Raw genomic sequence first — 26,454 nt, 5'->3', positions numbered from 1 at the left:
ACTTGTTTTATTTATTTTTGTGCATTTTATTAACTTTGTTCCAAATCTGGGAAGAAATTTGACTTTGAATTTGAATTTCAGATTATTGTGACCCTTTTTCAGGGTTTTCTGGGTGTATACACAGGTTTATACTCATTCTTAATTTGGTACATGCGCATACACATACACACACACAAACACACACACATACACAATTCTTAAGAGGACACAGGTCAAGACTCTAATTTCATTGCTTCTACAATTTAACTTTAATTTACTTTTGGATGCAGCTTGTGAGAAATGTCGGGTCAATCAGGGTCATGGTAAAGTTCACAGTCCTGCAGTTAATATAACTTTTTCCTTAGAGAAATATGGGCTGGGTGTGACTGGCCCAAGCCATTATTTGCAGCTTCCACTGTGAAAATGCTAAATAATTTACAACATAAGGGCAGTTTTCAAAAGACAAAAGAAAAACAAGCTAGCAACATATCTAGTATTGTAGAAAGAGATCAAGTCACACGCTCTAATAATAATATACTTTCATTACTTAGGGTAAAATGCTTCTAATACCAGGATGGTACACCTCGGATCATCTTTACATTAGTATTTGGACCCACAGTATCTGGAGCAATAGGAGAGACTGAGAATGCTAATGCATTAGTGAGTCCAGAAATATATGTACGTACATATGATTATGACATGAAACCTTTCTTTTAAAGTTCCAAACTAGGATGATGTGGATGTTTGTAGCATAAATCAAACTTGAACTAACAAGGAGTACAAAAAAACAACCTGTGTTATAATATGAGTGAGTCATGAGTGATGGGGTATGTGAAAGAAATTGTCCAAAAAAAAATGGTGTGAAACATGTGTTTCTCAGGGGTATCACCTACAGTACCAATCTGCAAAAATAACAGCTATAAAATAGCTGTAGCTGGTTAAATAAAGAGGTCTGGAGATCGTTATTTGGTGTCTTTGGAGAGATAATCCATTTGTCAACTAAGCTGTGGGCTGAGGACAGGACCCAGTACACAGAGACAGACGGAGAAGAGGAGGAAGGGATAACACTCAGTGGTGGAGGCGCAAACACAGAGGAGGGGTGGGAAATAAGAAATGGGAGAGGAGAGGGGAAGATAAACAGTGAGAAAAAAACTGAAAAGAGATGATCAAGTGATTAGACAGATGGAGGGTGTAAACACAGGAGAGACAAAAAAAAGGAGCACAAAATGATGACAGAGCGACAGTGACGAAAGATGAAGCTTGGAGCCGAGTTTGTGAAGAGGAATCGAGAAGTGTAGATCAGCTAGAGGCTTTGTGATACAGGCATAAGAGGAATAAAACAGGCAGGAATGACAAGAGGGCCAGAGGGAGTGAAAGGGTCAAAAGAGCAAATTAAATGAAGGCTAAAGAAAGATCAAGACAGAGCAGGACTATAAAGACATTGGTGTGTGTGTGTATGTGTATGTGTGTTTCTGTGTGTTTCTGTGTGTGTGAAAGAAAGTGCAAAACTACAGAGAAGAAGGAGAATATAATGAATGAGAATGTGAAAGCATTAGAAGATAGAAACGTGAAAGAGCAAAAGAGTGGCAGAAATCAATTCCCCTTGGGGGTTGAAGGATTGGGGCAGTGGAGTGCAAATGTTCCATTATAAACACTCAGTAGGCTATGGTTGTAACACAAGCCATCAATTTGCCCTGGATGTGCAATGAAAAACATCCCTATTGCTTCGCTTCCAAGGATTACACACATGAATAGAGTTGCCGTTGACTCACTGCATGTACAGGCAGCACAGCCTATGTCTCATAAGGTCGCCAACCTGAGTATCTCACACTGTCCTTCATGAGAAGACACTGCCTCTGCTCTAGAGCTCCTGGGGTTGTGGAAAGAAATGGTTTTCCATCTCAAAAAAGGCGCTCACGTTTCTTAAGGTTGCAGAGCAAAAGGTTCATTTTGTCACTGGGGAGTATAAGCTTGTGATATAGATCCCTCAAAATGTTGTCGTGCAAAGGTGTTAGTGTTAAAAATGTAGCTGTTCTGAAGGACCAAACTTATAATATGTAGCCAATGAATCACATTTCATTAAAAAATAAAATTCCCAGCTTCCCATACAGCTTGGTCATTAATGTGAATAGCCTGAAACTGGTTACTTTGTGGCTCCCAAATGACATAAAAACATCATTACCTATAACCCATGTCACCTGGAATCTACAATTTCTGGACATAAATCCAAACAGAAGTGCAGAGTAAATCTGTGATGAACACAAGAACCGAATGCTCTAAAAATCCCCAGAGAGCTTGATAGTAAAACTGGCGCTCATTGTGGACTTATGTTCTTTGTGTTTAATGGGTTTAAATAGAACTTGAGAGGATTGCGAGCAACAATACTGCAGAGTTTTGAGGTTTCATTTTATTGATAATATCACTTGGCACTGAGGTTAAGCACTCATCTTTCTGTGCTGCTGTGAATATAACCACTTCCTGATCTCTCTCTCTTCCCCTTAGTCTTTTTCTTGTTGAAGTATTGCTAACGTGTGTATGTTTGTGTTTGCCTTTGGATTCTCTGGTGAAAGACACTAGGAATTAACCACAAGCTTTTTCTCTCACCAACAAACACACTTGCGTACAAACCTGTAAACTCGCCCTGCCCCTGGGATCTTCATTATTAAAATACCCACAACCCGAGGAGCAGAATGGACATCTCCCCCTGATTACCCCATGCAATTACTGACATACTTGGTCACATAATAGCTGGTTTTCATTCATTCAGCTGGGTTGTTTCCTATCAGTGTGTCAGGTCTTTCTCACCATTATTTTTCATACTCTCTGCCCTGAGACTGGCTGCCTCAAAGCCACTCTAATTGCATTGGGATCTGCCTTTAAAGGGTTGCTATGGTGACCGGTAGAGCCTCCACTGCGCCACATGCCTTGCTCGTTTCCTTACCTTAGCTAAAGCTCGATCACTCACTATCTCTCTCTCTCTCTTCCTCCTTCTTGTGACACTTCCTACCTCATCTACACTTTACTCTATTCACCCCTCAATTATTTCCCACTTTTCCATGCGGCTTGATGAAAGCGGGGGGGGGGAAGGTCTCCCAAATTATGAGTGATCTGCAGATGTGGAAGGAGAAATGCAGCGCCACTAAACACACAATAAACACTACATGTACAGATGCATGTGCACATACACACATCCACATACACACCCCGACCCAACCCCCAAACACTCAACAATCATGCTGTGTTGGCCACTGGTGCAGCAGCAGGAACTAAAGTGCAGCCCAGCAAGACTGTTGTGTGAGCATCATCACAGCTGGCCAATAGTAAACACATGCTTCACAGTGAGAAAACAACACTGTCAGTCCCACACCTTGAGAAACACCTTGCCAGAAACTTTGTCTCACTGCACCTCTAATCACTGAGGAGAGGGTGACAAAACAGTGCTCACAAATAGAGTAGGACGGTAAATAAAAATAAAAAAACTTAAACACAGCTATCACACTTCCTTTTCTTATTTATTTTTTGGCATGTTTCACATTTACCAGTTGCTGCCAATCAAAGGGTAGGGCTAATATTGTCACATCCTTTAGCATGAATTTATGACTGAAGGTTTTTCTCCACACAGGTGAAGACCTCTTTCATCAAAGTTTTGGAATTAAATGGAATTGAACCTTTCAGTTATTGACATGATTATACCTTTGTTAAAATAATCTAATAATGTAATATTACAATTTGCATTATGTAAAAAAATATCTATTATAATTTGCATAATGTAATATGGATATACAACAACTGCAACAGCATATAGTCTAACAGCCAAAACGCTTAGTTTTGGTCTCATCAGACCTTATAAGCTCATTTCATTTGACTTCAGAGTCTAGCAAATGCCTACTGACAAACTCTAGCTGCGATTTAATTCGATTTTGTTTCTCTTTTTCACCCTCATAGAGATTTAACTGCTGAAGAACCAGGGTAACAATCTCTTCCTCTCTTCTCTATTTAAAATTGCATCACATGGGTCTTGGTGGCCTCCCTAGCTCTACTTACCTTACCACCCACTCCGAGGATATCTGTTTAATCAATTGTGTAATTTTGAAACCAATTAGTTGCACCAGTTATGGTGCAACTAATATGGCTCTTTGAACTCTCTACAAAATAAAGTTGTTATAGTTTACTTTTGCACAAAACAGATTTTGTTCCTTAGCATTTCCATAAAGGTACAAAGGAATCTTTAAAACCCTAAAATGAACAAAAGGAATGGTTACAGTGGGCATATAGTCACATTAATCAGCAACAGAAAGGAAGAATCATTTTTTGTATCATCAGTAGGTAGTGTTTGTTAGGCATGCTGCCATAGAGAGATTATTACATTTAGCTGTGTTGGTAATTTAAGACTGTGTGTCTGAAAATTGACAGAAGTACTTTGAGAAGAACTCTCTCACCTCCACTATAGTGACAGGTCAGACTTTCATACAGTTTCACTTGTACACAGTTATGTCACAGCATCCTAAAGTACATCCATAGATTACTGCAGCACTCCCTCTTTATCAATAAACATTGATAAAGAGGGAGTGAGAGAGAGTGTGAGACAGACAAAGGAGGGTGGACAGAGGAAAGAAACTTTTGGGGTATCACATTCAGTTTTCCAAATGGCTGCGGATTAAGTGGCTGTTATCTGTGCCACCTGCTGTTTAAACTGTAAACACGTTCAAGCGAGTGTGTGTTGCAGATGACATTGATCCGCAGCCATGTTCATGCTGGGTACTGATACAAAGCCAACACCAGGGGAAGTCAGAGCACAGGCAGGTTTGCCTCTTATTGCCCACACACGTGCATTCACACTCAGTCACACACAGCAGCCCTCTCTCTGCTCGCACAGACACACAAAAGTTTGCAGTAACATGAGCAATAAAGTGCAAAAAGCCTCTGCAGCTCTATTGAGCAGTGTAACCTGAGCATGAAGAAGACATTTCTGCACAACAATGTCTGTTTTTCTTTCCCTTCATCTCTTTCAGTCCTGTGGGGCATGGACTTTTATGTGCATGTGGCTTGTGCTTATGTGTGTGTGAGACACACATGTATTTCTGCAACTAGTTAAACTCATTGTAGGTAAAAAAGACCCTACCGATCCAGCCATTTCCTCTTCACACCAGCAGCCAAACATGCCACAGGGAAAACTACACATTCTACTTACATTTCTACTTACCTGACTTTTCTCTCTCTGCTTCAGCATTAGCACTCTCTCATGCAATTTTTTTTTACTTTTTACTCCTTCCCAGTGTGTCTTCATGCCTTCCTTCTCTTCTCTCTCCATTTCTGTCTTTCTCTGACTCTGTCTGATTGTCAACTTCTTTCTCATTCTGCACAAGTTCCCTGTTCGCTCTCCATCTTTCTGCTTCTGCCTTCAATAATTCAAGCGGCTTTTCTCTCGGTGTACAGTGTGTGAGGTGCGACTCCCGCCAGAGACACAGACAACGAATCTGAAAGCTTGAACATCTCTGATGGAAAAGTGTGTGGTGGGATTTGCACAGTGTGTTGAAAATGTGTATTTGTAGTGTTCTACATGTTTAAAGATGAAGAAATTGACTGTTGCATTGACTGCATGTATTTATAATACTTGTGTGTTACGTGTATGGATACTGACTTCATTCTTTGTGGCCTCTCTGTGTAGAGATTTTGGGGGGTAAGTTTGTATATGTTCACTTGAATGTCATCTTTGCAGCTCTAATTTGATTGCAAAATGTACCCAGTTTGATGTTGGTGAGTTTAGCAGTCATGCACGAACCACAGGGTCAGTAGTTCGATTCTGTGTCAGTAAGTGCCCTTACACATGAGACTAAACCCTAAGTTGCTCCCAGTAGTTCAGGCTTGGGATAAGAGCAGATTCAATATTCATAAATTAGACTCTACCTGCTTCACATTCTCTCTTTGTGTGTGTAGATGCCTCAGGTAGTAAAGACTTCTAAAATCAGTTGCTAGGAAACATATGTAGTGCCAACCTGTCAAAAGCAATACAACTGGTTAAATATGAAGTATCTGTAGCATTACAACTTTTACAAATGGCAGTTTATTCTATATAAATATCAATGATAATGTTTTGTTTACCTTACATGTTTTATTGATATTACTTATATGGAGATGGAGAAATATGTGCGTCACTTAGAAGTAGTCTTCAAGTGGCTGCTTACTTACACCTCCTTCTAAAACTGTCAGTAACCAACCAATCACCTGTCAGTAACCAATACTCCAGTTCCAATACGTTTGCTCACATGAAAAATAGATGGGTTCAAACAAAAGGTGCTAACTTCTAAGTTGTATAACAGATCCAGATGTAGGTATCTGGAAAAAAAAGCTGAAATGTTGATCTCCTGTCACATAATAATTTGTGAAGCTCAAATGTTTTCAGCACAGCAAAAGAAGTGGCCTCAGTGTTCCAATACTTTGGAGGGGAGTGTAGCTACCGCTATTTGGTCATTTAGTAATGTTTAGCATTTTGTGATTAAAAATATGTTTCATTTTTGTTAAATCTAATTCAACCATCCATGATAATTTAAAAAAAAAAAACCATATGGCATTTAATTAGCAAGCTAACTAGTTTTAGTTTTGCATTTTTATTTGTCATTAATCGGACTGCTGCTAGGTGCATACTTTGTACGCTGAATTATAATAATGAGATTCAGCCTAATACTCTGTGTGAACAAAGCAGGTAAATCTCATAAATCTCCTGTCTCAAGGCTTCTAGAGAGACAGAGAGAGAGAAAAGGAAGCAGTGTAATGGAATGATGAAAAAGAATGAAGCCAAAGAATAAAAAAGGTACTTTCAATTTTTTCCATGCAGCAAAAGGGAATTTTGGGTCAAGCAGCTAAGAAGTGTGCTTCTACTAGCCTCCAGTGAATTCAAATGGGAAACCATTAGACTTGACAAGAACATTAAAATCCAGTATATTTGCATTATGAAGCTTGTGCATTTCTGAGGTTATTTTTGACAGCTTTATGAGCTGAAGACAGCTCTTCTGGAGTTTCATCTGCAATATTATTTGGGATTAGTCATAATGGGCACTCTACTGCGATCCCAGTGACCATATAAGTCTGATCGCTCTTCATGACTGCACATGTCGATGCCCATAAATCTGGATTGATCTGAAAGCTGAGAATGGATGTAACTATGCACAAACACACACAAACACACAAAAAATACATGCAGGCGTACCATCCTCCGACTCCTGAAGCGCACACTGACAGGCAGATGGCAGACATAACACAAGCGCACAATAACACAAACACAGCCATAGTGTGAGGTGGTTGAGGATCATTGTTTACCATTGGTTTAGGAAGCATCCATATGCCTGTAATGAATGCCGTAAGGGTGCATGCTGGACAAGACTCACTAATAGGAGGGTGAGTCTGACATTCAGTCAAGAGTATTACTCCTACAATTACAGTACCTCTTGATATTTCTGCATCAGATTTATGTTTAGACCTCTTTCTCAGGGCTTGGGTGAGTGTGTATGTTTGTGTGTGTGTTGAAAGTGGACAATTAATCCTCTTATTCACAACACGCCAAACATTTACAGTTGTAATTTCTACCTCCGTCTTTGATAGTGAGGGGGCTTTAGGGGGTGCCAGTGTATTTGCATGGACTTGAAATCTCCACAACGGCTACAAACATAACTCAGTCTGGACATAATCGAGTTTACTTCTTTATCATCTTATGCTCATTTTAATAGGGGATGGGATTCGATTTTTCTGAAGGGGTGTATTTTGTGGATGAGGCGAGAGAATGTTAAAGCGTTGTGAGGGATCACATAAAGGCAGTTTGAATCAAAGGCAGTCTGAGCTGCATTGATATTCCCTCATTTTACTGGGCTATAAGGAGGATGCTGCTGTGTGTGTGTGTGTGTGTGTGTGTGTGTGTATTCTATGTGTGTATGTAGCTACTGCTTTTTCTACATTGCCCAACTTCAAAAGCAGCGTCTCCTCTTTAATCTTCTCTTCTCCTGCACTGCGGACGCAAGGAAAGACAGAAGAGAGAGACCCAGGCTCTTTCTGCCACTCCCATTCCTCCTTTGCTTCCCAGAGATGCCTTCTTTTCTCTTTCTGCTCTTCCTCAATTTCACTCTCATGCACACACTGATGCACACATGCACACACTTTCTCACCCGGGCACACACATGCATGCTTGCTGTGTAAATACACTGCGCTCACCACACACACTGGCTGGCCTTGTAGTGACTTACAGTAATAGCCTCATCTTTCTTCCTCTTGCTCAGACTCACTCACAAATATACACAGTCACACTGCATTGCAAAGTGTTGGTGCAGCGGGGTGAATGTATCAGGCATATTAAGTCATACTAGAAGGGCGCTGAGCATCGGGGTGGGGGTGGGGGGTGGGGGGAGGCTAGCACTGGCACATTGCAATTTTCACCACTACAGCCTCAAAAATTGAAAAAACCAACTCCAATTGGACCCCAATAATTAGAAGTGACCCGAATGGCTGCACTGAATGTGGAATGAGAGAGAGGGAAGAAGAGAGGAGGAAGGGCAGAGTGGAAACAAGGACAAATGACCTACAGCGTGGAAAGTGTTGTGTCAGTTGACAGGCATAAACAAACCAAGTGGAGGCTAATTGTCATCATAATTATCACATGATTATATTTGTCAGTTGTATTGGTTACATTTGCAGAATTCATGCCGATCTTAAAAGGGGAGTTAAGAATAAATGCTGTTCATGTTGTGATCTAATTTGTTTGACCATGACATACACAGAGGAAAGTTCAGAGTTTTCCTTACGAAATTGGTCTGGCTTTTATTTTTAATATCTTGTAAAACCCGAAGCTTTTCGTTTGCTTAATATTACTGTGAACTAAAGACTTGATGGGATTGATCAGTCACTCAGCAGCTGAGCTAGACAACTAAACTTTAAAAGAACTGAACTTACTACAAATGTGGCCTTTACCATGATTTTCACTGATGCTGAAAAATCCTAATCAGAACAAAATATATGTTAAACAGTAGCAGCACCCCTCTTTACTTTACTTTAAAACCTAAAAGGTAGTCAACTAAAGGCTGCTGCTAAATACTCAGACACACAAGAAACATAAAACTAACACACTCTTTTTCATAATGGCACTAAAATTAATTCACCGGTTCTCTGCTCACTTTTTCCTTTCACCTGATAGCAACCTGCAGACTGTAATTTGCGACTTACTGCTGCCACCCTAAAGCATTTTAAAACCCCTGTCTACTCACAAGCAGCCACTCGTGAACCCCTGGTCAGAGTCTAGACCACAAATATATTATTGTATATATTATCCATCCATCCATCCATTATCTGAAACTTATCCTGTTCAAGGCCACCAGGGGCTAGAGCCTATTCCAGCTGTCACTGGGCAAGAGGCAGGGTATGTGGCATTGTACGTGGATAAGTTTACCCAAAATAGTGAACTGTTAATTTACAAACATCTTAATCTTAATTGAGCATAAGTGCAAGGAGCAGGTATGTCATTTATTTTAATTTATTCCCTTGTCACATACACACACAACCAGTCCACAAGAACTTTCAAATGGTCACCAGGGCAAAGCATTGTAAACTCAGTCAACACACATACACACAAGCATAGACATACAACAAAACATAATCCCATCGCCATCTCAATTCCTGGCTTCTTTTGCTCAAAGCAAAATCCAACACTGAGCATAATAAACATTATTTAACCTCACCAGGTCATTTAATTGCTTTTTGAAGCTGTACTGAATGATTAAGCAGCTCACAGCTTTCCAGTATAATATATGTTAACCATATCAATAATATAAAGTAATCAAGTGCCCCTAGCTTGTAGCAGAGAACACAATATGTGTTTCAGGCTCCAAATACTGTCTAAAGTAGAACAAAACACTGACATCAGCATAAGTACTTATGAGATTTGTTGCTGCATGTTGCTTCCAAGTGATTGATTTGAAGGAGGAGGTCCACATACAGATTCACTTTTTACTTCTAAACAACATAATGTTGAATCAAACCCAATGTTTTAGCTCATGCTTTATTTAAAAGGCCAAAAAGCCAAACACCACATCAGAGCACCTGTAAAATAATGTCTTCATTATGGCATCTAGCAAAAGTCTTCCATCACTGACTAAAAGCTAGTGACTAAAAACTTTGTAGAGCTTTTCCAAAAATGTTTTGCTCCAGGAGAAGTTTAACCCTGTTAAATCTTAATAGCGCTTTTCATTCCAGGATTTTTCAGTTGTCACTGTACGCTCAAACGCTGACCTTTGAGTGAATATTTGGTTTTTTGAATACAGAAAAAAAAAAAAACAGACAGCGTCCCAAAGCACTAGTACATTCACACAACTTCATATTCAAGTCGGTCAAAATATTTTCCTGTGGGGTACAAAGGACATTTACAACTGGACAAGCATCCCTGGAAAATGTAAGAGAGAAAAAGTTTTAGAATAAAGAAACTATTTCACATTAACCCCTGTCTGTTTTAGGCTTTTAGGGCTGATTAATCCAAAAATTGTTATTCCAAACTTTCCTGTTTCCTGGCTGAACAGCAGTTCCACAACCCAAAGAAGTAAAGCAGCAAAGTCTCACATCTACAGCTACTTGCAAGCAATTCGCTCTAACATTCCTACATATGAACATTCCTAAAGTGATCACTGTGAGGGAGTGTATTAAACATCCTGCAGCAAAGTAAATCAGTAAATGTAAATGAATACAGCAGAGAATAAGCTATAGGCTAGTAGCAAGACAGAAATGAGGGAATATATGGATTTATGCATTTTTAGGCACGAGTTTAATGTACTTCACATAGACATTTCAATATGCTGCTCTCCAGTAAAAGCATGAAGACATCAAAATGGGCAGGCACACACACACATACACACATCTACTCCTGGGGATGGCGAATATATTCCATTAATGGGTGCTATAGGTCCCAGAACCCTGGCTGTGCTCAGTCTCTAATGGCATCGGTCGTGCAGCCCTCCAGAGATCCAGCCACTGTAGCTGACTGTGATGCTTAATGTGTGTGTACGTGTGTTTTTTTTTGTGCTTGTGTGTGTTTGTGTGTGTGTGTGTGTGTGTGTGTGTGTGTGTGTGTGTGTGTGTGTGTGTGTGTGTGTGTGTGTGTATACACCTTTCTAGTGTGCCCCCACCATTGTGGAGCTTGTCTCTTGCCTATTTATTAGCCTATTGGTGACTCTATATTTACCACCAGTATTTACACAGTGAGAGGTCACATAGTACAGTATAATAACTACAGTAAACAACCACAACCTGTATTATATTATTAGTACCAGTAGAAATAATACTTCTGCTAGTCTTATCACTTGTCTCTGTCAGATAAACAGATAAAAAAGTTAATCTGAGTTTTACTCTATTCTCTTCACGTCCAGTGTGTTTCCTCATTAACTACGGCATCACATCCCAGACAGAGGTCCAGTTCCCTGCAGTATCATGTCACGCCGCAGGACCTTTGCTCCCCTGTATGCAGACAGGTCAGAGTTGTGTGACAGCTATGGGCCCCTACTGCTGTCCTCCTGACTGCAGCTGCTACCTTTGGCCTTCCTCCAGATGAGCCACATTTAACACAAACTGGCCCAGACTGGAATGGAGCAATGTGGTTTTAATGACACGATGCAGAAATTAAGTTTTTGAAATGACAAACATAGATTTTGATCTGTAGTTTGTGATTAAAGATTATTTTTATGCATGCATCAATAGACTTTTTTTAAACAATGAAACAAAAATAAAAGACATCCTCAGTGGGAAGCTCAAATAAATAGGCTTAAACAGGTACAGTATTCAGCCAAACCAAAAGTGAAATAAATGAAATAGATGGACTAAGTCTGTAATTAATTAAACAAAACTGAGCATGTTGTTATTGTAATGTGGTGTCAAGTAATGCCTTATGTATTGCAAGTTTAACATACAACTATGGAAATTTATCCAACCATTCACTATCTTTAATCACTTATCCTGATCACGGCCACAGGGGGCTGGAGCTGATCCCAGCTGTCACTGGGCCAAAGGCACGGTACACTCTGCTCAGGTCACAACAGAGAGAGACATTTTTAAAGAGGCAATTTTTTAATGTTTAAACAAACCACCAAAGAGACTTTACAAAGATACTGTATATAACCTATATCATTTTCTATTTGACAATACTGTATTTCTGTAGAAACTCTCCGACTAAACTCAGTTTGGTAGACTTGAGGATGCCACAGAGCATGTAGTAGCAGTACTGCAAATATAAGCATCAGATAAATTTCTGGTGACATGCACAGTGACAATGCACATGAATCCCACTTCAACATCATTGTTGAAGGTGTAAAAGTGGAGCTTTTAGGGGCCCGTATTTGTCACCACATGGCACAATCCCTGCTGAGAGCCAACAATCTCACACACATGATATATCGCACCTCTGATGGATGGTAAAATATATTACAGGATTTTTTGCTTCATCTGCCTTATAGATTACACTCTGGCTCAACGACAGACCCCTGCAGAGACAGATGCATGGGGGGAGGGGGCTATGAGAGAGAAAATACTTGTACATATGTGTCTCCATGTGTGTTTCTTCTGTGAAAGACACCTTGATAGAGGATGGAGCCCACTGACAATTTACTTTTCAACATTCTCATTAAGTCTGTCTCTGTCATCCTCTTTCTTTCTCTCAGCTCCCCCTTGTCTGTCGCAAAGGACCAATCTCTCCATCACATCCCAGTGTGACTCAGCAACGCACTGATCAAACATCACCTAGTCCTTCTTCTCCCCCGTTTCTATCTACATCCTTTCTCTTCTCCCATCTCTCTTTGACAGACAGTCGAAGGCAGCCACACACAAACAGCTCCCCTAAAGTGCTCCCCTTAGGGACTAACTGTGCATTCTTGAAAAGTAAGAATCACCCTCCAGCAGAAGGATTTACAGAAAATGTAGTGAATAACAAGTGAGATAGAAAATACCAAGATCTCAAACACACTCTTTCTATCCCCATTTTCCACTTCTTTTATCAGGCACCAGTGCCTAGCTTATAGCCAGGATATCAAAAGACAATTGGGCATTTTCTTTCTTTTTTACAGCTTCACTTAGGCCTATTTTTCCCTTTATATTTCCCCTTATTTTGTTAGATTTTTTTTCTTCCATTTGTTTCTTTTTTTTTCTTGCTAGCACACAAAGTCACAGTTTGTTCACAGCTGACAGTCAGAGTAATAAATCTACCTGCACTTAAAATGAGAAACATGTCTATCCATTTCCATCATTTCCGTAACTACCTCAGGGTGTTGGAAATCAAGGCTTTTCTGACAGACCAGCCAATCTCAGATGAGCCACCCAACAGTCCAGACTAGTGATCATAACAGAATGGTTAATACTGATAGCCATTAGTGCAGCAGCTTGGTGATAAACTGACAGCTAAACGATCATGAGATCAGATCAAATGACGGTATCAGCCCTGCTGCCATCAGGGGAAAGATGGGGAGGAGAAAATGAGAGGGATGTGTTGGTGATCTCATCATTATCTATAGTTTCTTACTTAGTGATTACCTTCTCATTGGTGCTATACTCACTGGGCCCTTCATTAGGTACACGTGCACGATCTAATGTATTCCAATACAGAAGCTCTGCCATACATTTAGTTGTACTTCATTATATTTAGATCTTTCAATTGTTGGTTCTAATGTTTTTGGCTGCCTCATTCATTTTAAACATTAGAAGCACGCACTCCAGTTGACCTGCACTTGACCTCAATAATAAATGCTGTGTTGCACTATCAGTGCCAAAATTCTTAAACAAACATCATGTTTAACCACTAAATTCATGTCAAATATACTATATTTATCCTGATACTATGGGATTTTGTTGGCTCTGTCTGTATTTTTTCACTTCTTTGTCCCAGTTTTCAGCTGCATTGGTTATTCATTTAAACAATATACAGACAAGATCTGGCTTTGTATTTACCTGAACAATATGTAAAAAAAACAAACAAACAAAGAAAAACAAAACATTGTGTGCAACTGATTAACACTGGGACAGTACACAAGGACCCAGTTTACCTCTCTGGTAAATGCTGAGAGTGTGAGCTCACAGTGCACACAGTCTACACACTGACATCAGATGCAGGATGGCATTGACCTTTTCTGTCATTGGCTTTTCTGTGTGAATGTTCGGCCCGTGCTTGCAATGGTTTCCTCTGGGTACTGTTAACTGGTAACTCTAAATTGTGATGTGAGGGTGAGTGTGAAATGTGGTCCGTCTGTCTCTGTGTGTTGGACCCGAGAAAGACTGAAGGCCTGTCCAGGGTCTCCATGCCTCTCGCCCAATGACAGCTGGGTTAGGCTCTAGCCCCTCATGACCCCTAGTTACACATAATGGATGAACAGATGGATCGTGCACTAAATGAACTCTCCCACTTTTTTTATGATGAGCTGAGTTATGGATGTTTATCTGCAATAGACTTACAAAATACTACACCTGTAAAGTGTCTGGAATGCTGGAATGTGACTGCATTTTGGGAAATGGAACATTTTGATGAAGCATTAAACCATTGTGACCTCTGCAGGCTTCACTACAGACAAGCAAAAGCCATAAGCTTTATAGCCACTAGAGATCTTTGTCACTTTGTCACACCAAACTAGTATTTTTGTCTTAGGAAGACATTAACTTCAGCTTGACCCAAAGAGTCAACTTCAATGAGTAAACCTAGCTCATGGAGGGAAAAACAAAAACAACTGCCACTGAGTCCATTCTCTCTCTTCTGGTATCAATATTGCAAGATTACGAGCTGGTGTATGCATGTCATCATCAGTGATGCCTGGCAACAATGCCTTCAGGATCTCCTACATTATTCAGAGAGCCCGGCAAGCGCTAGGGCTCTGCCATTATCTATTTAAATCTGAGTGCAGGCATGTCCCACTGAAAGCGTATACTTGCACCACCACCTGCCCCGCTTACAAGAGTTAGAGAGCGCTGTGGAGAGGAGGCAAAGGAATGCTCAATGTATAAGAGGCAGGAAAACATGCAGAAGGAGAGTGATGGGGAGGAAGACATGTTATTATTAAATAGGTACGGAGTGCGGGTGACAAAGAGGCAAAGAGGTAGAGGCTGCAAGAAGATGAGGACAGAGGAGGGTACAGAATTAAGCATGACAGCTATTAAGTGAGGCAGGGAGGTTAGACAAATGTAGTGAAATAAAAATGGAAGACAAAGTCGAGAAAATGGAGGCAGGGTAAGAAATGATGGAGGCAGATATTAAGAGGGCATTAGGGAAATAGGCAGAGGATGAGATGGGGGAGGAGTGTACAGAATGACATGATGAGAGAAGAGAAGATGGAAAAAAGAGGAAGGAAGGAGGAAGCTTGAAAGGCAAGGAATGCAAAGTGACGAATAGAAGTCAAAACTCAGGGAATAGGCAAGACAAAATAAGCAGGAAGGGAATCAAAAAGTAGGAAATGAGATGAAGGAGGAATTGAAAACTGAAACTGAGAAAAGTGGAGGAAAGGAGAGGAGAATTCTTAAAAATAGTGCACCTTGAGGAGGTAAACGAAATGAATTGCCATCACATGATGTAGCATCTAGCCTACTCCTCTCTATCATTTCATATATCTCTCCCTCCCACCTCACTCCCCTCCATCATCCATTCATCAAATGACTTCCATCCTTTCATCGTGAGTCATTGATGCAATTGCTCATCTACTCCATTAGGCCATCATCCCACCCTCTTTTGTTCATGCTCTCCCTCTGTTGCTCCCTTATCCTCTGATCATCTAAAAAAAACCCTTAAGGCGATGGCATTAGGGAAGTATATATATCTGATTCTGATCAATTCTGATGTTATGCCCATTTACTTTCCAATGGGGAGGGATGATTTCATTGCCTATCAATCAAATTGTTTGAAGATTTTTCCATGACTAGAGCCCTTTAGTGACTGGTAGGTCTAATTTGGCTGCTTTTAATGACACCAATGCTTGTTCCTTCTGATTTTAGTCTTAATGAAAGCATTTCTTTGAAATCCAAGGAGCAGTATCATTAGGTAACTTCAGCTATGTTAAATTATATATATATATATATATATAATATAATAAGTATATTATAAACATACATTTTCTTTCAAATTCTTGAAAGTCATATTCAATCTCAAGAAGTTATCCTGGTGAAACTAAGGTCAAATAAAACATTAAAGACACTCAACAACATGACCTCTTTGGATTGATACACAACAGTGTAATTGTGATTCTATAAAAAACACTTATCAAGGCTGCAAACTTAATAAAGATGTTTCATTTATGCCCTGATAAACAAGTAATGTAATTACTTTTTTATGGAAACCATGGGCCCCATCAATGCAATCATGCACAAAAAGAATTTCGCAACTGGGTGCCAACTGCCTATATTATTTTTCCTGAGCACTATTGTCATGGGAAATCTTTGTATTCCCTTGATCATTACTATAGAATATACTGCCAACACACATCTCCTGGGCAGCATTTCTAAAGCATATAACACTGCCAGAAGCATGTTGGGTGTATATCGTTTACTTACAGTAGGCTATAAGGGCTTACAGTCAGACAGAAAAAGGACATATACACACACACACACGAGTTAATACATTTTTTTCATTCTGCATGACTTGCTGGATGCTTCTAATGTAATGAATGGCTGTGTATATCAAACATCAGAAAACAAGAATGATGTGCACAGATTTGCACCCATATTGCTACAGCACTTAACCTTTTCCACATTTTGTTATGTTACAGCCTTATTTCAAGATGGATCAAATTAATTATTTTCCTTCAAATTCTGCAAACAATACTGGATAATGACAATGTGAAAGAAGTTTGTATGAAATCTTTGCAAATGTATTAAAAATAATAAACAAAGAAATCACATGTACATAAGTATTCACAGTCTTTGCCATGACACTCAAGATTGAGCTCTGGGGCACCCTATTTCCACTGATCATCCTTGAGATGTTTCTACAACTTGACAGTCCACCTGGGAAGGCAGGTGGGAAACTCTGGTGACTGGACATGATTTGTAAAAACATACACCTGTGTATATAAGGTGCCACAGTTAACAGTGCATGTGAGAGCACAAACCAAGCCATGAAGTCTAAAGAATTGTCTGTTAACCTCCGAGACAGGATTGTATCGAGGCACAGATCTGGGGAAGGGTACAGAAAAATTTCTGGAGCATTGAAGGTCCTAAAGAGCACAGTGGCATTCATCATCTTTAAATGGAAACCACCAGGTCTCTTCCTAGAGCGGGCCGTCCGGTCAAACTGAGCGATCGAAAGAGAGCGGACTTAGTCACGGAGAACCCGATGGTCATTCTGAAAGACCTCCAGCATTTCTCTGTGGAGAGAGGAGAACCTTCCAGAAGAACAACCATCTCTGCACCACTCCACCAATCAGGCCTGCATGGTAGAGTGGCCAGATGGAAACTACTCCTCTGTAAAAGGCACATAATAGCCCACCTGAAGGACTCTCAGACCATGAGAAACAAAATTCTCTGGTTTTATGAAACAAAGATTGAACTCTTTGGCCTGAATGCCAAGTGTCATGTCAGGAGGAAACCAGGCACCAGTCACCACCTGGCCAATGCCATCCCAATACAGTTAAGCATGGTGGTGGCAGCATCATGCTGTAGGGATGTTTTTCAGCTGCAGGAACTGTGAGACTAGTCACTATCAAGGGAAAGATAAATGCAGTATTGTACAGTAACATCCTTGATGAAAACCTGTTTCAAAGTGCTCTAACTGGGGTGACGGTTTATGTTTCAACAGGACAACAACACTAAGCACATAGTCAAGATAAGAAAGGAATGGCTACTCTGTTAATTTCCTTGAGTGGCCCAGCCAGAGCCCAGCCTTGAACCCGATTGATCATCTCTGTAGAGGTCAGAAAATAGCTATGCACCGAAGCTCCTCACCCAACCTGATGGAGCTTGACCTGCAAAGAAGAATAGGAGAAACTGCCCAAACATAGGTGTGCCAACTTTGTATCATCATACTCAAAAAGACTTGAGGCTGTAATTGGTGCTAAATGTGCTTCAACAAAACATTAAGCAAAGGTGCTGAATACTTAAAGTATGTATTTTTGTATGAATGTATTTTTTTTGTTTCATATTTTTTTATAAATTTGAAAGATTTCATACAAACTTCTTTTGCATTGTCATTATGTGGTGTTGTTTGTAAAATAACACCATATAAAAATAATGAATTTAATCCATTTTGAAATAAGGCTGTAGAATAACAAAATGTGGAAAAAGCTAAGCCCTGGAAATACTGTCTGGATGCACTGTACATCAAAATGAACATTAATGAAATTATGCAAGTTCCTTCCTTTCCAGAAGCACTTGTCTCCAAATCAGCTTCCCTCATGCTACCTCATGTTTTTCCTTCAATCTCTTATCTTAGCGTGAAATGCTCAGTGATCATTTTGCTTGCAGTTCTCCATATAGCCCATAATCATTTCAGCACTCACTCACTTATTCTGTCAGTCAGAGAGGAATGGAGAAGGCCAGCTGACACCCAGCCCCCCGCGCACACCCCCACCCCCTCCAAACCCCTCACAAACACACATCAACAAACATTTCCCAGCATACAAAGACACACATGCAGGAAAGCCAATTCGCCTGGCTAGGGATGGGCAGTGGACTTTGGGCTTTGGGCTATCCAGGGTGGAAGGGGAACAATTTCATGCCCAAGTGCATAAAAGAGAAGTACACTAAGAACTCAAGCAAACATTTTTCCACCCAGATAGGTTACAGCAATTACCCTCGCCTCTTTAACCTTGTTGCCTGCCTGCCAGCTCTGTTTCAGGTCCCATCCACGAGACAGTTTGGACATGGGGTTTGTATTAGATTATCTTTTTCTCCATTTCATCAGTTGGAGCATGATGAGTTGTCTACATTTGCTGTGAGTGTGTACCTTACGATTCAGATTTTGGGTTGACTGGTAATCCAGCAACAGTGGGTGTGATTAAATTCTCATTATTCAGGGGGAAATGTGTCAAAACGAGCCGCTAACTCGAGTATGAGTAGATCCTTCATGGCAACAACGGATGGATGTGTATGAATATGTGAGGGGGTGAGCTGACAATTAAAAGAATGATATGAGAGCGCAACCCTGTGTGTGTGTATGTGTGAGAGTGCGTGTGTCTGTGTGTGTGTTTGTGACACCCTTGCTCCAAAACCAAACCTGGATTAGCAATACAGGCCTGTTTAGTAAGTGTTTGTCTTGTCGCCAACACTCTATACTGCCAATAGAGAGAGAATAAGCAAAAGCCTTCTGACACAGGAGTAAAGATTAGCCTTAATACTACTACAATCAATCCTAGAAAATGTAATGATGGTATTATGCACAGCTGAAGCAGTCTTAACCTGTCTTTAATACCATTATATTGACCATTCTGACATGAGTTATTTCGCTCAATTACTCTATATCTACATTCCATAAGCAATTGTAAAAGCCAATCTTCCTATTAAGGGTATGATTTTAATTTTAGAAGTAATAACGCTAAATTCAATTATTATATATCACGTTTCTTCTCTCTTTCTACACACACACACACAGACACACAGACACACATATATAAAATAACTCGAGATATATATTTTTTTCTGCCTCCATTGCTGCCATTGTCTCTGATAAAATGTCACTGACATGAACTGCAAATTATTCAACATAGAAAAGAATTTAGTTGAAATTAGTTGAAGCACCAGGGAGAGTGTGAAGAGTTTTCCATTTATTTTTTTCCACTAAAGAAGCACTGTTGAGGCTTAATAGGAATCGAATTACCCCAAATAAATGATCAAAACAAAACATTAAAAACCATATCAAAAGGAATTGTTTTTATGATTTAAAGTTAAAAGTTGTATCTCATATAGGGAGAGACCTATGAGAGGGAGAGACCCAACCCAGGATGAAATCCATTGGATTTTAAAAGATAGACAAAATAAGCATCATTATTACTACCACTTTCAAAGACTGTTCACATTTAAAGAGTTTTTCCACAAACTATGACAGATTTCTACTATATGACAGTGTGGCAGAAACACACATCTGACAGCTGAGTAAACTGTGGGAAACACACATAACATCTGGCCGATTACAACTGACAAACAAATGGACAAACTGACAAAAATCTTTCCAGAAAAAAATTTCTGGATGGAACAGCACCAAAAATGTTGACTATAGAGCCTGCAACGGGAAATGGAGGCAAAATAACTTTGTAACGCTAACTTCATATAAAACTATATTTACTGTAACTGTCCTTCGGTTCTAATGTCATCGTACACTGATATCAGGCTTAAACATCAAACATGTTTAAAAAAAAGTCTTTCTGAGAATGACTGGCTCTTAAGAGTAAAGACTAGAGAGTCATTACACAGTGCAGTCTCCTGTCAGACTGGCATAGACCCGGATCAACTTGGCCCAACCCATTGTCACAACCAAATCACATTCAAAATCAGCTCTACAGTCCCCCAGTAGTTCTCTACACGATGAATAAACTGACCGTGTGTAAAGTTATCACTGATTCCTTAAAAGCTCTATACACATTTCTTTCTTTTCTCTGCTTATGTGTGATACAGATGGTAAGAATAACCTGAAAAAATGTTTGACTCACCACATTTCATTTTCTGAATTCTAACATAAATGACATGAATCATTCGATTTATACAGTATAAGTATGACTGGAAGAAATGGCACTACTTCAATCTGCCCCTGCGTTTGCATTGTGTTCATGACTAATATTTGTCAACAACAAGCTCAAAGAAAGCAGATTTTTCATCTAATGCACCATTTATCCAATAGTGAATCCACTTTGCATTGTAATAATCACGACTGTATCTGGTTATTTTAGCTTCAGTGATGTCTGCAGTAGCTTTCATCATTTCATCTCTGCCACCCTGCCTTTAAAACTGCAGTATACCCTGTCCTTCCTTTCACTGGATGAGAAAGACACAGCCGCAAAACAGGTAGCATTTTATATCACGTTATGTTAAATAACAAATAATGACTAATGTTACATCCACTTATTAACTCAAAGGTAAATGTTTTGTTAGTCACCAGAGGAATATCTGAAGGCAAGTCAAATTAGACCATGAATCACTACCCCTTCAGAACCTTAGACTAATGATGCATTAGAAAAAAATCTTCACCCTGATTAGTCAAACACACCCATTGCTTGAGTCTACATATAATCCCCAAAATGACTTTCACCTACTTGAGTAGAGAAGACTCACATCTGTCATTAATGTTATTGTACTTTGCTTTGTTTTACTCCCAGTAACCATGGTTTAATGAGATAGCTACAAAAAACAGCCTTCATAGCCATAAAAGTTGACTGGTTGATCACTTCAGCAACCAGACAACATCTCTAAATCAAACCCAAGTAAAACATACTAATGACGCCAATTTGTGTTTATCTTGTACATGCTTGACTGCCAATTTGCATGCATCTGTGGGAACCCAATAAAACCACCAGAGCTTGAGTTGAATGCACTTTGTTGATATGCAATATACAAAATGGTCTCTTTATGGTTTTAACACTTGTGTGGTTTATAGGAGTCAGAACTGACAGAGGGAAAACAGATCAAGAGAAGAATAGAAAACATAAAGTGAAGGAAGTAGGAAATGAAAGGTGCTGTGTGCTTACCTACACGAGCATACGTGTGTGCGTACTCTTTTATCTGCCCAGTTTGCCCATGCATCTGGATTTCACTGAAATGAATGCTGTACATCAACAATGAAAGGTTTCCTTTCACAGAACACCATCTCCTCTGCCTTGTGTTTTCATTTTCATGCACCCGTCAGCTTTACAAGCAACTGTAACAACACTTAAAGGCCTTCACCTTGTCATCCTGACCGCTATTACTTCTCCACTACTGCAGGTTTCAGCATGGACCCCTGATATACTGTTGAGCTGGTAACAAGCTGCTTTGTTGCAAAGGGATACTCTATCATTGCCAGCTTGTATTGTGGGAATGATGTAATTGGAAATGTAAAAGGTTTGACCTCAAAGCAGCTATTAAAGGTAGGGAAATGTGATTTATGGGATTTAAATTATTATACCTCAACAAACCATTATACCTCTCGATAATTGTTACACTAACCTAGAATTAAGCTTGCATGAAGTCAATAATAATATTGTCATTATGAATAATTATAAAACCTTTACCAAATTTGTCATCACTTCATTTTGAAAGGGGTGGTCATTTTACAAACAGGGACACCACTCAAACACCTCCTTGGCTACTGGATGGATTTCCTAAATATATTTTTTTACAAACATGTCATGTCTCCATTGAATTAGCTCTACTGACTTTAATTATGCCAAGACATCTCCTCCAATACCAACACCTGGTTAATGTTTTAATGTCCGTGGAATATATTTCAGCAACCAATCATTCATAGTTACCAGATGATAAATTCTTCTGACTTTTGTGATCGAGTGAATTTTCTTCCAGTCCTGTGCCATGAAATCTACTGAACATATTTAAGCTCCTATTAATGTGAAGTCCAGATTAATCCATTCACGCCACCACATATTCCCAACATTTTATAAACCACAGCAATCGGAACAAAATTCTTGGCCTACCTGCAAAACTAACACCCCTCAGCCTCATGCGTTTTGTGTTAATTTGAAATGTCAGCATGCTAACATGCCGGACTAAACATGGCATAAAAGTATCTGTCTAACATCAGCATCCTAGTAAGCATGTTAGTGTGTGAGGCTTAAACAATAAACAAATCTGTGTTAAGCAGCATTTATAAAATAACAATATTCTGCAAGCAGACAGCAGTGTCTTACTGGACACTGCTTTGCTTTGTTTGTTTAAGTTATTATACAGCCACTACAAAGTCGTGATACCTCTCTTTGTTGTCTTTTTGCGCACCATCTGAGATCTCAAAGGTGGTGCTTTTCCCACTCCCCACATCACTTATCCTCCTGAGGGAATGGAGTGTGCAGGCACCTTAAACAGACGCCAAGATTAACACTTAATCGCCATGCACCCATCGAGATGGATCATCATTACAGAGCCTCTTAAAGAATAATGGGATTTGTGCAAGGCATGTTGATGCACCAAAAGGAGCCCTGGAAAATTCACCCTTTCACACTGCCAGAAAAGTACATCCTCCATTGTAATTTCGTTTCGTGCTTGGTTCATAAAAAGAGAAATCAATTTTAAGGTTGAATGAGACTAGATACATCACAGTGAATCGCAATTGTAATAGCATCTTGCTTTTTTAATGTACTGTATTTTATTACGAATGTGGAGCAGATTTGAATAAACAGGACTGAAACTGGTCCAAAACCTGCTTTCAACCATTTACAGGGGTATTTAAATTTAGAGTTTTTCTTTTTCAACAGCAGCAGAAGTTATAATTAAAAACACCATATTTTGCTCTTGCATGTATGGCATATTCAGTAGCAGTGTATTTTAAAAGTGTATAAAAGCTGTGTATATGAATAAGGGAAAAGTGGGGGAAATAAACCTTATTTCTATTCCAATAACAATGTATTTTCTGTGTAATTGTACAATCAATGCCCTGTCGAACTCACCCCACTTTTCAATTTAAAGGACAAAATGAGCAGTATGTTCTGCTGTGTGACAGGACATGCTACTGACTTGCTGCTTCACCACATTTTCACATGTGACAGATTCGAGGCAGAAAACTGCAATTGATTGAGGGGGGTGTGGAAACCAGCAAACCACCATCTGCAAACTGGGTGTGTATGGGAGTGAATGGCTCAAGAGGAAACGGAGAGAAAGCAGGAGGACACAATAGCCCACTATGTCTGAAAATACAAAGTTCAGCTTTGAGTCATCAAATTCTTCTTCTCTTAAAATGTTTTAGATGGTAATATTAATTAAGTTGAGAGGTTGTTGCCCTATTGTAGCTTGAATATTTTATTACACTAACACAAAGAAGACACAGTCAGTCGACGCTGGTCTGTGTTATCAAGCAATCAATATCTGGTTTCATGATTTTATGTCTGGAGGCACATGGTGTCGAATTCAAAGACGCATAGTAAATGTAAAACCAACATAACTCACTCATTTAAAATGCACTGAAGGCCTTGGACAAAGTAACAAGCTTTCCATATTTTTGGTCACACATGCACATTGCATGAGGTGCCAATTTCATAACCTTTACTATGTGTGCTTCGCAACACATAACAGAATCACCTCGAATCCATTGCCATCCACTTATTACTCAGGAGCACAGAAATGTTGCTCCCTTCTTAAATTCATGAAAGTGTTTATGTAATTTAAAAAGCAATTATTGCTAATTTCTTTTGCAGTTTAAAGTGTGCTTAATTGTTAGTTATTAGTTTGTAATATTTCATATTTTACCAAATATAGGTTAGATACTTTTTTTTATTAGTTTGGATTTATTTTTACCTTCCTTGTGACTTTATAGATGGGATATGGCAAAAATCTAATGCCAAATTACTCCCATGTTCTAAATTAAACTTTTTATTAAAAGCCAGGTAAAGTGTTTTAAGTTGTATTTATTTAACCCACTAGCTTAAACTAAGCAAGCAACTTGGGTACAATCAACTCCTTAATACAGCTAGTTGGTGTCGATTAAATTGAACATAACTGTGTCAGGTTAATGCAACATCTTTTAAGTGCACTGAACATAATGGCGCCATGTTAATTGAACATAACTCCATAAAGTCACATTTAATTAACTAATTTAAGTTTAGCATTAAATTTCGTGTATGTATTAGATTAACACAACACCAGCTTAAACATTCTGCAAGTTACTCATAATCCAACGCAGCCATCCTCTACTTATCACACAAATGATCCTATTGCAGCGGCCTAATATGGTTGTGTCTCCATGCATGATCCGGATGATTTTTAGACACCCTATCCAAATAATCCGACTAATGCCAGAAGGTACAATAAGGTGTTACCAGCGATAGGCAGTGGGATACAGGAAAAGGGGCGGTAACTGAGACAATTCGTGTAAAACTAGGTGTTGAGCGGGAAAATTGTCCCTATGTTTTATAAAGCACCAAACGAGCCACACGGCTACGTTGCTAAAGCTCTTCTCGTTTAAATGAATGTGCACGCAGAACCATAAATGTGGCTTTTCAAACGACCGCCTCGCCAACAGTGGTCTCCGGGGGGGATTCCTGGGCCGGGGTGGTCCTGAAGAATCATCTCCTCCTCAAACATGCGCCATGCTCGCAGTAAACCGCCTTTCCTGAGATCAATTAAACCGTTGTGCGCCCCTCTTTTGCAGGATAAACGCAATACTTTTGCTGCCGGCGTGAATTCCTCTCCGGGACACACACACACACTCACACTTACACATTTAATACACACCGCATACACGCACAGGCACGCTTTCACGGTCAGCGAACGGCGAATTTACGCATGAATGAAACTCGGCTCTCAGATGTCGGAGTCGTTTCCATATGTGTTTTGAACCGTCACACAAACACAATTTGGTGTGTGCGAGTGTGTATCTAAAGGGGGGTCGTCCTGCGTTCACAAATGCGCAACTTCTCTCTTTCCATCTCTCTCTCTCTTTGTCAAGTTGACACAGCTGAGAGCCCCACTGACAGCAAACCCACCAGTGCCTGATGTTTTCTGGAAGGCTGCACCGATACGATCCGTTAACTAGTCGTTATCTTTACTAAATACAATCAAAAGTCAAGGAGCACATGACAGCGTACTACAACAAGCGGGCATTCAAAGACCATCTGCCCAGGAGCAAATGCACATTCTGCTTTTAACCCCCATCCAACAGCCACGGGACACTTCTTACCTTGAAGTCGAGCTTTCTGTACGTCGTTTTCACTGACCGTAATCTTCGGTGGAGTGACTGAAACACACGCCTATTCCGCAGCTCCCCGATCGTGTGTAGAGGATGGAGAAACAGCGGCGCTGCCTCTACCCCCCCCCCCCCCCCCCCCCGCCCCTTCTTTCTCTCTCTCTCTCTCTCTCTCTCTCTCTCTCTCTCTCTCTAGGTTACACGCAGGCCTCCTCATTGAAACCTTGCTGGCAACCGATTGGTTCACAGAACTCTCGGTGGCCCCTCTCCACTGTTCGAGGAGGGGCCAAATAGGGACCAAGAAGGACAACACACTACGAATAATCGTTCTTACAGTCCACTCCACCTAATGTCTAGTTTTCATTTGTTGGTAGAAATTAGTGATCTAGCCTATAATTTCCTGTTTCACTCAGTCCCTCATGCCAGATGTTGGGTTCGGGTTGTAAAAAAAAATGGTATGGTAGAGCAATAAAAGCTTTTGTTTCAACATCACCTCTTAACAAATGTAGAACAAGACAGAGAATGGATACAATGTTCAACATGTCTAAAAACCTATATCATTATACAACTGCAACATATATTCAGACCACAGTAGTAATTTATTACCTGTTACTAGGGTGATGATATGGGTTTCAGGTTAACTGACCTATTATTGACATTCTTTTTCTGTGTGCTGT

At 39.8% G+C, this 26,454-nt stretch overlaps 1 protein-coding gene across 2 annotated transcripts in view; it reads right to left on the bottom strand.

The window, feature by feature from the left end:
* Positions 1-25,906, bottom strand: part of dlgap3 (discs, large (Drosophila) homolog-associated protein 3) — a 103,622-nt gene extending 77,716 nt beyond the window's left edge. For both annotated transcript variants that reach the window (XM_067505684.1, XM_067505675.1), the window contains exon 1: positions 25,772-25,906. The gene's annotated coding sequence lies outside the window, so the exon portion shown is untranslated. The remainder of the gene's footprint in view (positions 1-25,771) is intronic.
* Between the last annotated feature and the right edge of the window lie 548 nt (positions 25,907-26,454).

This window comes from Channa argus, chromosome 1 (assembly GCF_033026475.1).
Source record: "Channa argus isolate prfri chromosome 1, Channa argus male v1.0, whole genome shotgun sequence".
NCBI lineage: Eukaryota > Metazoa > Chordata > Actinopteri > Anabantiformes > Channidae > Channa > Channa argus.
The sequence above is the reverse complement of the archived record's forward strand: the minus strand, read 5'-3'. Positions and strand labels throughout refer to the sequence as shown.